This window comes from Ammospiza nelsoni, chromosome 1 (assembly GCF_027579445.1).
Source record: "Ammospiza nelsoni isolate bAmmNel1 chromosome 1, bAmmNel1.pri, whole genome shotgun sequence".
Taxonomy (NCBI): Eukaryota; Metazoa; Chordata; class Aves; order Passeriformes; family Passerellidae; genus Ammospiza; species Ammospiza nelsoni.
In genome coordinates, this window is record NC_080633.1 from 138,628,025 (window position 1) to 138,638,386 (window position 10,362).

At 36.4% G+C, this 10,362-nt stretch overlaps 1 protein-coding gene across 1 annotated transcript in view; it reads left to right on the forward strand.

Annotated features, from left to right (window-relative positions):
* The window catches only part of TRPS1 (transcriptional repressor GATA binding 1), a 211,106-nt gene that overhangs the window by 163,108 nt on the left and 37,636 nt on the right, over positions 1 to 10,362 (forward strand). The gene's annotated exons all lie outside the window — the stretch shown is intronic.

The following is a 10,362-nucleotide window of genomic DNA, read 5'->3' on the forward strand; positions in this document are numbered from 1 at the left end:
TCCTGAGGCTATTAAGACCCTTAGATACTTTAAAGGGTGCATGCTGAGACAAAAGCATGACATGATTTTTTTGTAAAAAAAAGTCAATATTACTTTTAAAATATTGCTTTATTAAATATAATTTGGTATTTTGATCTCATATATATGTCATTTTTTCCTTAAGGTTGATCTACTACAATTAAAAAAGAAAACAAAGGGAAAAGTAGGTAAGAAAGGAAGACTTTTAGTTCAGTTCTGTGATGTGTTTTGGGCAGTACCAAAACCTCTAGAGTTATAACTGGGGACTGCAGTTGATATTGTAGCTCACATAGCAGCGGAGTATTTTAAAAAAAACAAGCACGAATTGACCATGAGGTGCTATTACACCTCCTGCAGATCCTGTTGCAGTGCAAGAAAAGAATGATGCCGTATTAAAAACAAATAAATAGGAACAGGACTGCTAGTAGCAGTTCATGGTTTTACATACTAGTGTTACTCCTATTGAGTGTTTTAAAGAATAACATCTCCTTGCACAGGAAATTGATACTTGATACTGCTTCTGATAATGTCAGAGTGGGTGTTTGAGTAAATGGGTTTAGCATGCTGTAAAGTGAGTGACTAAGTAAAATTTCTTAGGTAAATGGGTATGATCAGTAATGCTGATCACTAGAGCAAAAGAACATGCAGCAAATGGGAAAGTAAGCACAATAACAATGACAGGGATTTCACCTAAAAGTTGGTGATGGACAGAAATACCCAGCACAGATCAGAGAGTGAGTTGCTCAGTGAAAAGGACTAATAACTGATGTAAATGGAATCTAAATAAAGCCTTTGACCTTGCTAAAAATGAAGAATAAAAATGAATGGGCTTTCAGCTCTTGGAAGAAGGCAGGGAGTGGGCAGGCACAGAGCTCAGGGCAGTCTGGGCAGCGCTCCCGCCGCTCGCCGGGATGCGGTGCATGAGAACCAGCGATGGAGCCTGGCTTGTGTGCGCAGCAGGGACATTGCAACGAGCAGCTCATCGTGTGTTAGTGTAATGCTAACTTACTGGGGCAGCTCTGGGCACACTCCTCAGAAGCCACTAATGACATTGCAGTTGTGTAACTTGAACAGTCTCTGTTCTTGCTCAGACTGCCAAGAATACTGCAACCCAAAAAGCCTGTTACGCAACTGCGAGAGAGAAACTTGTGCTGCTGCAGACAGCCACATCTTGACAATTAGATTTTTGTCCAGACTGGCTTTTCGGCTCATTTTTTATTTTAACAGGACTATGGTTTTCCCATATAGACTTCTTCAGTGTGGCAAAGCGATTTATTTTACCAGGAAGCTGAGCACAGTATTACGGTATAACGGCATCTGTAATTCAACTTCTATTTATCTGCACCTTTCTGAGTAATGAAGCTGCTGACAGCTTTCCAGAAGGTCTAAGATCCACTGCAAAATTATAATCAAGCTAGGTGCTCTTTGGAGAAGAGAAGAAAGAAATTTTTCTGTACAGCATGTTTGTGTGGACTTATAACAGGAAGAAGACACTGAAGAGAACTCATGTATTGCTTGCTTCAGTCCTGCGCAATCACAGGACCTCACATTGTCCTTTTAAGAATTAGATCACGTTCTATTTTAAAATGCATAGAACTTTTTTCTCTCCCCCTCTGCTGCTATTCTTGTGGAAAGAGTGTTCCAGAAGTCTGCTTGCTATAAAACCATCTTCTCCTTTCTGCCCTCAATTTATGCCTGACCATAATTGATGAAAGACTAGACAAATTACATCATTAATTGTTTATTCTCGTTTGTGGTATGCCGTTTATGTGACTGTCATCTTAGTAAACTTCAGTTGTTGAATTACTGACTTTAAAAGACTGAGAAGAATATGTGAGATCTTGAAATTTGAGTGGAAATCTGTTGATTTCCAAGGGATATTTTGGGTTGGTTTTTTGGATGCTGGTAATGCTCAGTTTCAGAAATTGAGTAACCTTTCTCTTTCTTGAGATGAAGATGAGGTCCTTGTCAACACAGGAGAGCACTCACTGAACTGCTAACTGTGCTTGATAATTTACCTGCAGGCACCATAAAATCCATTATGTCTTCAAATATTGATCTTACATTTGATTTGGAGTGTAAGATATCACTTGAACTATTGAGGAAAGTTGTAGGTTTTCTCTGGGAATTAACTATGAGTAATTAAAAGAGATTTTCTGGCTCAAAAGGAGACAGCAGAAGACTGCTCAAAGGGAGGTGATTGAAAGGGAGGGAAGTTATTAGTGACATCCACAAAGCATAGTCTAGGGACCAATTTTTTAAACGTCTGCAGCACAAAAAGAAGAGCTCAGCTACACATTTGGGAAATGAGGATGACAATTTCTGCATAACATGGCTGGTTACAGCAGTAGTTAGACAGAAGTAGCTCCTGGAGCAAACCCAAAGAAGTAGCATTCTTGAACCAGATGCTGAGCTCCAGAGTCAAGCTCTTGCTTTCTTCTTCTCTCCCTTGATTTTTGAATTTATTACTGAAAAATGGTCTTTTCTTCAACAAAGCTTGACTCTGGGTAAAGATCTAGAATCTACCTCATTTTTTGTGCAGGTGTTGTACCAGCTAAGCTAGAGGAAAGTATTTCCATGTATGTTTCCAAGTCAATGTGTCCCCAGTTGCTCTGAAATTTTTCTGCGCTCACTGTTCTGATTATTTTCTTAAGAGACATTTCAGTGTATTTTGCCTATTTTCCAGGTTCCTGCTGAGCTTATGTAGGAAACAGACAGAGAGTTCTTGAGGCACAGGGAACTCTACTGACTCTGAGGGAGAACTTCATGTAGCTGAGAAGCTTTCAGGTGAAAGTGAAAGCTGCTTTCAGGGTTAATGGCTGCTAAGCATGGCTAATGTAGCTCACAGGTTTGAGTTCAGGCAACTCAGGACAAACTAAATCCTGGTTTAGATACCTAAAGCCTACTTTGGATCTGGCCCAAATGCTTTATGTTTGGAGAAATGTTGTGGAGAATATAGGTGCTTCTGAGTTCAGCATGCAAATTCTTAAAATTAGAATGAAAAAAGCAAGAATCTTATGTATAAATTAGTGTTAAAACATATTCAGAATGAGATCTAAGCCTAAAAAATCAAGGAAATCCTGGGGTAGGACTATTACATCAATCTTTCTGTCTTCCTCCACCATACTCAAACTCCCTTTCTCCCAACAAATATGAATGTCTCTGTATCTGCCACTGGGGTTTATTATCTTCATGTGGAACGGTTTATTATCATGATTATCGTATCCCAATATATACAGTTAAAAAGGTGTTGTTTCTGTTATGTTTTTGGCTGATCAGAGCCTGATTAGTTAACGTTCTGAGCCTGCTGTGAACCTTGCTTAGTTTTCAGTAACATGTCTGGAGACCACTGGTCTTGATGCTGTGGGTTGCTGTAGCTGTTCTGCTTCTCATGCTCTTTCATTTTTCTTGCCATTTGGAACATGTATTATTTTAGATGAGATAGTTTGGGGTAGATTAATTTTTTAATATAATATTGTAAAAACACTTAAATCTTGGTTATTGCTTCCAGCATCCCAAAATAGCATTCTAAATAGATACTGTAATACTGTACTTTTTTTTCTATTATTTATCTAACAAGCCACCCATGGTTTGTAAATTCCATCCAACAATGTCTGCATTGTGAAAAAGAATAACTACTGGTGTCTGTTTTAAAAGTTATTCTGTTTGCTTAGTGGGACTACATATACATTTGAAAACAGCCAACCAAGTTAGGATGAGCTAATGCTTTTTAGTGCTTCTTTTCTTCCTCTTCCAAACTGTTCTTTCCCTCTAAAATACAGAAGTATTTCTAGAAAGATGAGGAGCTTTGTCCTGAGTAGGAATCTTGGCTTCTGAACACCAAACACTCATCTCAGCATTTTGTTACAGGAAACAGCAATTTTCTGTGTGGGACTGGGGAAAGAGGATAAATCATAAATAAATTAACACCTTTCAGTTTTTTACACATTTGTGTGCCCTATGCATATTTGATGTAAATATATAAATTATCGTTGTGAGACTAGATCCAAAAAAATCAAAGAGCAGTTAAGAATCTCTCTTTTCAAAAGTATTGACAGGTGAGGACCTGAGTGTCTGTTTCTTAAATACAGAGTAAACAAACATTTTAATGTCTGGCCTGTGACTTTCAAAATGAAGCATATTAAAGAAGTTGATGTTTTTCAACTATGTAGTCATTGCAATATTTTAGCATTTGAAACTACTTTAATGAGTGTCAATTGTGTAGCATGTTGCATTTTACTAGACTCACAAGAACTAAATATAACACTCAGATTTCCAGGAACTTATAAAAGATCCTTATTTTGTGCAGAAGAAGGCATTTTTAAAGTGTCTTAAAGCACAAATGTTTTACTTGTAGTTCTCTGTGTGATAAGAGTTATTACTACTATGTGTGCACAGTTACTAGATCTGTGCATGGCATCACAGCAATATAGATACCCATTGTTAAGTATTTTCCATGCATTTAAAATAGGATTAATGGATTGTTTGCATGGCCGGTTCTATTTCCAATTTGGAGTTTAAATCTGCAGGTATGTGCTGTTTACAGCTGAGGCAGTCACTTGTTGATCTTTGCAAGAATTTACATTTAAATTTATCAATACTGGAAATGTTTAATTTGAAAATTACTCAGGTATTTACAGTAGTGTTTAAAAATGAGGTAGGTAGTAGGTAGTTTTTATGTTTATATTGTTATTAAACATATTATGCATTTTAGGAGAGTTTGCCACTTAGGCAATAAGGAATGTATGTGTAAAGTTGACGCTGTTGTTCAAAGCAAAAGAAAGCAGAGTCCCATCTGTTTTATTTGTCTCATACAGGCTCCTGCACAGTAGCAGGAGAAGCAATGTATATTTACAAATAGAGAAAAAAGGAATATGAAAACTCAGATTTAATATTTGATAGTTTATTCAACCCTGTTATCACCATGAGATTAATGTAATCAAAATGACTGTCCCACCATAATAGTTTGTGGACTAGAAGTGATTAGGTACATTCTGAAATTTATGTTTGTGTTTATATTTTAGTTAGTGGTTTAGGCTATGAAATTTTGGCCCTGGGGTAAACCTAAACATTTTCAAACCAAGAAATCCATGGCTAAAAAATGTTTGGTGGGAGGGAATAACGTAATTACACACAGGTTTTTGATAAACAGCCTAAATTGTACTTCAAAGAACAGATGTGTCCTTAATAATCTGAACCATTTGCATTTTCAGATTAAACCCTGCTTGATTGCATTGTACTTGATACATATACTTAAATCTATATGTTAAATGTTATACTTTGATATAGAGCATATTGTTTGACTTTGTTCTTATGATCTGACAAGCTTCATTATATAATAAACTAGTTTAAATAAATCTTAAAGACATAAAAGTGTTCTTGACACTAAAAAAAAATTTGAAGCACACAAATGATATATTGGTTAGATGTTCCAGAGAGAGTCAAAGCTTTTTTTCATTCAGATCTTTGAACATGTGTTTTGAATAAAGCTGTAAGGCATTTTCCAGTAACCAGTGTTGTATTACAAAAATGAGTAAAGTAAAACAAAAGGAAAACATGTTTCAACATTTTATTCAGTATTGTCACACATTGTTGCACATTTCCAGCTGGAAGTAAATGTGACATTTGTAATGCTAATTTTTCAAACCTAACCTTTTATAACATATAAAGTATTACTTGGGATGGTGTGCCCTTGTGAAAAGAGCAGGGGTAATGAAGTACTCGATCAGGGTTCAATTGGATTCCTAATGGCTTGAGTGCAATTACACTGCCAGTTGGTTGCAATCAATCAAAACCATTTTTGAATTGTTCTCTTAAACTGTATCTAGTGTTAATTGCTGATAAGCAGGTTACAGAGCACTTGACCTGATATAGTAGCAGTGCGTGTGTCTCACAAACAACAAGTGATGCTGTTCATGCTGCTTGTTTGCCCCACGTGGGGAAGACCCCCTGATTTGTTAATACAGAAGAACACACTGTGGCTTTGCTCCATAGTATGTGTGATGGAAAAATGTGAATGTAAGAGTAATGCAGCAGCATGTAAGGAAAATGCAGTATGTAATTTTAGCGTTAGGTATGTAATACTTTTAATTGTGGAATGCAGATATATTAACTAACTAAAAAAAAATAACTCATTGAGTTGTTCCCCATTTTCATCTATCATAATGACAAATTGCCAGGCTGTATTGACTCAGAGAGGGAAAGCAGATGAGAAGCAAGAAGGGAAAAAGCACATGCAAGCAATTCGCATATTAAAAAAAAAGGCAAATTAAAGAAAAAAAAGAAAGAAAAAAATCTTACAATTAAGCTATAATGGAATTTATGGAAAGATGGATATAATTTATTTTGGTTTTATTTGTCCAGGGCCATAACATGTTAGCCTGGGAATATAATCTAAACCATACCACATTCAATGTCGCTAATGGGACATTTATGCTAACGGGACTTATTCCCATACTTCAGGACAGGAAAAATATGCTCTAACATTTCATTGCAAGGCATTCCTCTGAAAATGAAAGCTAATTAAATATTTTTTACTGTTAGTTTAAGGTATCATGCACCTGTAGACCTTTAATCCATGTGAAAAACGGTAGAACTCAGCAAATGTGGTACTTGAAGCAAGGCTGACAGTCCCAGGAGGCTCAGTACCTCTTCACTAGCCAGTACCAAATTTCTACCTCACTACACCTCAGCAGGTGACATTTTGCTATGAGTGTGGCAGTACAAAAGTGTTTCACTATTTGTGTTTGATCCCACTATTCCCTACCTGACTCTGGTAGCACAAATGCTGTGCAATTGTAGCAAGACAGGGTAGGTGCCCATGTGCTTTTTTTACAAGCTGGGTTAATGCTTACATTTAAAAGTTGTTCCAATTAAAGTCAGCAACAATAATTACATTCATCTCACTCCAAGAATATCTGCTTGTTTCCTGAACAAGTTATTTATTAAATATTGTCTTTTTTGATGATGAAAAACCAGTAAGGATTCACTCTGTAACTGTACTCCTTAAACACATCCCAAGCATCACCAGGTAAGTTTGTTGCTTAAAATATTGGCTTCTTCAATATTTAGCCTGCACCTCTACTTCAGATTCCCAGCTTGGCAGGTGTATAGATCAAGTCCTCATTTTTTCAGAAACTAAAACAAGCACAGTTTCGTTGCACAGTGAAAACTTGCAGCTAGAAAAGGAAAAGCAGAAAGGAGGATTTAAAAAAAAAAAAAAACAAAAAAAAAAAAACAAAACCAGTTAAGGACAAAACATACTTCCAGATGGTCTCTCTTATATTTTACTGCTTTATATACAGGGCCATCTGTAACTCTTTAGTTAATTTCCACTGGTCTAATTCTGTACTTGCATGTATGTTTCTAGAATAGATTTGACCAAAATATGGGGCTTTTATGTACTGTTTGTGGGATATTTTCAGAGTAATATATAACAGACCTTGGCTGCTCTGCCCTTTGTGTAGATACAGAATGCCAAAGGGTAGGGGAATGGCCTCCTCTCATATCTTACCCGATTCTTTGGAGGCTTCTTAAGTTAAAGGAGTGCAACAAGAAGATTTGGTTTGTCATGTGTACATACAGTGGGAAGCTCTGCATGCTCATTTGAATCCCCAGTATTTGTAATGAACATGCTTTATATGAGTGTTTAAAACCTCTATCCATGTACTGCATTTAAAAATACCTCTACTCTCTTTTCCCAAAGAGAGTCATTTAGAGCTTTCAAGATAATGGTGGGAAAATTTTGTGCAGAGGCATTGATGTAATGACATCAGCATTTTTTCTCTTCATGTGCCAGTTTTCAAAAGACTTGAAATTGCAGAGTGAATTTTTGGTCCATTCATTTTTACTTGACTATGTTGAAAAAAAGGGAGCAAGCATGAAAACATCAACTTGTTTGAAGTGTTTGTCAGTCATATTTTATTTTTAAAATGTCTTCTCACTTCATATAACTTAGATTGTAAAGTAAAAAACAAGTAAGAAATATATCAAAGTAATCCAATCTGTTAAAATGGCCTTAATGTAGACAATGCTTTCTGCATTTGAAATATTTTTAAATATTTGTTCTCTATAAGCTATATAGAGCAAAGTAATTACTTCTATTACCTCATATATTCAGATTTCACTATCCAACTTTTATTTCTTACTGTGTTTTTAAATGTATTTTACTTTTAATGGTTTCCTTTCTTGAATTTAGGAACATTATGCAGTTCTCTGTCTGAGCCTTAGACATGCAAAGAAATAGGTAACCTTTTTGTCTCTGACATAATTTTTCTTTCTTCTTTTTGTAAGACTAACATTTAGAAGAACAGTAACATTGCAGTTGTCTCTGTCTCCTTGTAGATCTTTCATAGCGGGTGCTTTCAGGCAATGAAAAACCACAGAGCATATGGATCAAAAAGAATGGGATTCAGGTGATGAAAGCAATTGTTTCTTGTTGCCTGTCTTGATTTTCTTTTTAGTTTGTGCCGAAAGGTTGAGGTTGAAGTCAGATGATAAATTTCCAAGGTCCTTGGATGGTTTAAGCATCCTCATGTTCTTGGAAAAGATAGCTGACTCCATTTTCATACTAGTTTCAGCTGGAGATTTTAGTTTTTCTTGCTGGGAAATCCCATAATTTCTTTCTATGTAAATAGTGATAGTGAACAACAAATGTTGCTCTGATCTTCTCACTTGGATTTAAGGGGTTTTCCTCATTAACTAAGCCTGGGAATAACAAAAATCTGATGTGTCTGTTGCCAGAGGATGATTGTTACATATATTCCAGTTTATGGCGAACACTACTGGTCAGAAATAAGTGTCTGTGCCTGAAAAACAGTTCTAACCCCACTGTGGACCTAGATACCTTCAATGGAAGACAGCAGTCCCAACACATTGGGCCATCCTAGTGCTGCTGTGCTACTTTGGTTTTTCATCTACCTGACAATATATCAAGTGGAAAGGGTTGTTTGTTTTTTTAATTCAGCAGTTTCTGTAAAGTGCTCTCTGCAATCCACTACTGCTCTGCTGTTTCAAAACTAATTACAGAAGTGTAGGCATCAGCTATCATGAAGAGGGAGGATAGGGAGAGTTGGTAGGGGGCTCTGGAAAGAGTGGTGAGCGTGGCTTTAGCTGGGACATTTTTCTGGCTGCCAGAGTAAGAGAGCAGGTGTTGGCATTTATTTTCCATCTGTGTAAATTGACAGTGGGTATCTGTTTGGTTAGTTGTTCATATGATCTAATTCTGTGCAACATTTGAGCACCTACCTGATGCAAAGCACAGAGGGGCAGGCCACTCCGGCAGTCCTGTGGGATGATGTTGCCCTTGGCTGCTGCTGAATCTCTCTTACCAGGAAGTCAGTAAGGATGCCAGCATGTTCCTCTTTTTCTCTTCACTGTGTTGTTCTTCATGCTTTTATTCTTACTTCTCAAAAGAAAGAAATAAATATCTGTGTTGGCTGCAGCCCTGTAACAACTTTCCCTCAAAGTGATAGGCAATATAAATGGCAAAATGATATTGTTCAGAATTACGCATCTCAGACAGGCTGCTATAAATTCACTGACATTGTAATCACAGATACTGAAAATAGAAGGATAAACTTTCTTTCCAAATGAGGAGTTTGCTGTGCTTTTCCTGCTCTTCTTAAGTTAGTTGTCTTATAGTCATCAGGGTGTTATTTGAGAGCCTCCAACTATCAATTAAATGTGACTTTCAGTCTCTTGTAGAACCTTATAGTATTTTATTCAAACATTCAGACTGTCTTCTTCAGCTTATTTTATTTCAGGATTTCATAATTTTGGAAAATAGGCAGTCTAATCTAGTCTATACATCTTTCTGCAACATCTACTGGAATGACATAGTAAAGAGCTGTGAGTCCTAAGAATACTGGCACACAGCTCTTACCAGTGGGGAAATTTTATTGGAAAGAAGGGAAAGAAAAACCCCAAAGAAGGCAACATACTGTTGCTGTCACAACCCACTTACAGAGCCAGGTTTGATTGTGGATTCATCTTGCTTTATCTTTCAAAAACACAATTGTATTTGATATCATTAATATTTAGTTTCCAGAAATTTACAGTGTTTTCTTTCTGCTTCTCTGTGGGAACATCAGAGTAAGTCAATGGCATTCAAAATCTTATTGTGCATCTACAATGCCTGTTGTTCAAAATACATCCAGTATACAGCTGATGTGGCATTTGAAGATGTCATTTGAAGTTTGTTAGTTGGCTGGGAAATATTTAGGTAATAAACTTGTATAGACTTTACTGCTGTAAAGTAATAAATAGTTGATAAAAAAGTAATGGTCTGTAGGCTCAGTGCATTCCTAAGTGCCCCAAAATTCATTGATTAAATCCTCAAATGAA